Below are 3,056 nucleotides of genomic sequence, written 5' to 3'. Positions count from 1 at the left end.
AGGTTGATTTAGCCTAAGTCCTCCTTAACCCTGATGTTTCCTCTTAGTAATTTTCTATCCACTGACCCCAACCCTGCTCTTTGACTATAAATTCCTACTGCCCATGCTGCATTTAGAATTTAGCCTGGTTGTGTATTGAGATCTCTTTTTCCCTACTGCCACAGCCCTGAATAAAATCTGTTTGCTTATTTGTTTGTTTTTGGCTTCACTGTCCAGCTCTGTTTCTTCCTTGACAAAACAATTATTTGGCCATATTTCCACGAGTAATTGCTGTTCTGTTCTAGATAATCCCACTTCTGATGTCAATTGATTTGGAGATCCCAAGACCATCCTTGGGTTCAGTGATTTGTTAGGAAGTTTTATAGGACTCAGCATACAGTCATACTCATAGCTAAAGTTTTTCCAGCAAAATTAGTAAGGGGGAATGGTTCATGGCCACTGTCCAGAGGAAAATGTACATAAGCTTCCAAAAGGTTCTCTTCCAGTGAAGTCACATAGGATGTGCTTAATAACTCCAGCAATGAACTATGATAGCACATGTGGAATGTTTTCCACCATGTAAGGTCATTAGAATCTCTGTGCTCACAGTTTTTATGGGGGCTGGTTATGTATGTCCCTCTGCCTGACACATACTAAAATTCCAGATTCTCAGAAGGAAAGTAGGTGTTCAGCATAAACCATATTGTTTGTACAAAGAAATTTAGGCGCATGGTAAGCCACTTTTTAAAAAAAGATTTTAGGGACGCCTGGGTGGCTCAGTTGGTTAAGCAGCTGCCTTCGGCTCAGGTCATGATCCCAGCGTCCTGGGATCGAGTCCCACATCGGGCTCCTTGCTTGGCGGGGAGCCTGCTTCTCCCTCTGCCTCTGCCTGTCATTCTGTCCGCCTGTGCTCGCTCGCTCTCTCTCTCTCTGACAAATAAATAAAATCTTTAAAAAAAAAAAAGATTTTATTTGTTTATTTGACAAGGTAGAGGGAGAGCATAAGGAGGGACAGCAGCAGGCAGAGGGAGAGGGAGAAGCAGGCCCCCCGCTGATCAGGAAGCCTGATGCGGGACTCGATCCCAGGACCCTGAGATCATGACCTGAGCCGAAGGCAGTCACCTAACCAATTGCACCACCCAGGCGCCCACATGTAAGCCACTTTTATCAGGTAGACTTGTAGGAACACTTGAGAAGTCCAAGTTCTCAAGTCTTTTCAAAACCCAAGTTCCCAGGTACTAGCCATGGGCAAACCTTATAAGCAGGCCTTCTAAGGACAGCTGTCTCCATCCACTTAAATGATAATATGACTTCAATACATTTTTAGTTTGCAAGTTTGCAATGCTTTCAATGATTCAGCCTTTTTGTGGTTAGTTATGAGTTCTGACGTAATGCAGTTATGAGATTATTTCAATTTTTGCAGTACTTGGTATTATCTGTTTTTATCTGCATATATTTGAATCCTAAAATGCCAAAATACAAGTGTAAATCATGCGATGGATTTTCTAAAAGGTGGACATTGATTAAACAAGGAAAATTTTCCTTTGAAGGTTTCTGTCCAGGATGCAAAGATAGCAGTCAGGTATAAACCAGCATATACTAATAGTTTAACCTAAGAGTTGTATTATTTCCTCAACTAGTTCTATAGAAAGTGACAAAATAAATTTACTATTACAAGGAATTCAGATTGAGATACAGTAATTTTAGCAGAAGTTGTAAGCACCCTGTATGCTGTACATCATCAACAGTCTCTCAGCTTAGATAGACTGTTTGAATGTACTGCTGACAGAAGTGTTTTCTAATTCTGAAGTTGCAATCAGAATTTCAGGTGCCAGGATGAAATTAACAACAAAAATAATAGTTCCACTTATGATTACAGAGATTATCGAGGATCAAATGGTGCCACGTTTTTACAGCATCGCCATGGATTCAAGTAATTACAATATAGAAAATAAATATTTTCCCTTTGCTTCTGTGCTGCTTTTGGTGGAGCTATAATAATTCCTATATATACCTATACTAATACAGATTTTGGTGGATGTTTGCATAAAGGTGCAGACATGTTTATTCCAAGTTGAAACAAAGCACGAATGATTCTATGGAAGATGTGGGCTGTAGGCTGTCATATGCCTCTATGCATGATACCTGCTGTTCAAATAGCTTTTGATATTCTCTCTATACACGTTGAAGTAATTGAATTTATGCTGTGTTTGAGTTGAGTGACTAAGAGAGTTATGTGATTTTTGTTGGCATCCAGTATTCTTCACTTCTCTTGCATTCAGGAACCCACTGGCTCTCTTTAACAAACACAGTTAAGAGAGTTCTGTTTATTTAAAGTACTGAAATCATATTTCAATTCTCAAGAAAATGTCCCAGTATTCTTGTTGACTATTTTTTCTTGTTGTCTTTTTAAATAATCCATTGAGTGAAACTAATTTGCTTATCTCTTGTTTATAGTTTTCAGTATCTTCTTAGCAACAGGATTATGGAAACTGAAAGAAAAGCAAAAAGTATTATTAAATATTCGTTTTCAGTGGAACCTGAAAGCATCAAAGGAAGAATTGATGAAATCTTCGTGTCAAGCTTGTTCTTAAAAGGGAAAACAATGCTTATAAATAGGAAAATAAATTGACTTGTGGATAATCATCATTGTACTTGCCATGACTGTCTTTTGAAATGAGTTTCATCTCTTGCAGAATTTGATTTTTTTTTTTTTACATAAATGTTACTAAGTGCTTTTCCAGCATGGGAACAAGTGAATTATCACGTGTAGTTTTAAAGAGGAAGGGAAAAATTATCAAAGATTAAAAAAAGTTCTCTTGTCAATGGACATTTTTAAAAGTCATTAATCAAGAGAGCCAATGTAATTTTGAAGAATGGAAAAGGCAAATTATGCCATGAAAGACGGTATTATGTATTTCTGCAATCAGATTTTGAAGAGCAATTCCCAGTGTTAACTTCATGCCACACATAATGCTAAATCGGGTGTGTTTTCTCATCAGTGAATGTCCAGAAGGACAAAACGAAATGCGAGAGACATGGATACTGTTTAAGATACGTTACAATGTAAACGGAAC

Source organism: Lutra lutra, chromosome 14, assembly GCF_902655055.1.
Source record: "Lutra lutra chromosome 14, mLutLut1.2, whole genome shotgun sequence".
Taxonomy (NCBI): domain Eukaryota; kingdom Metazoa; phylum Chordata; class Mammalia; order Carnivora; family Mustelidae; genus Lutra; species Lutra lutra.
The sequence above is the reverse complement of the archived record's forward strand: the minus strand, read 5'-3'. Positions refer to the sequence as shown.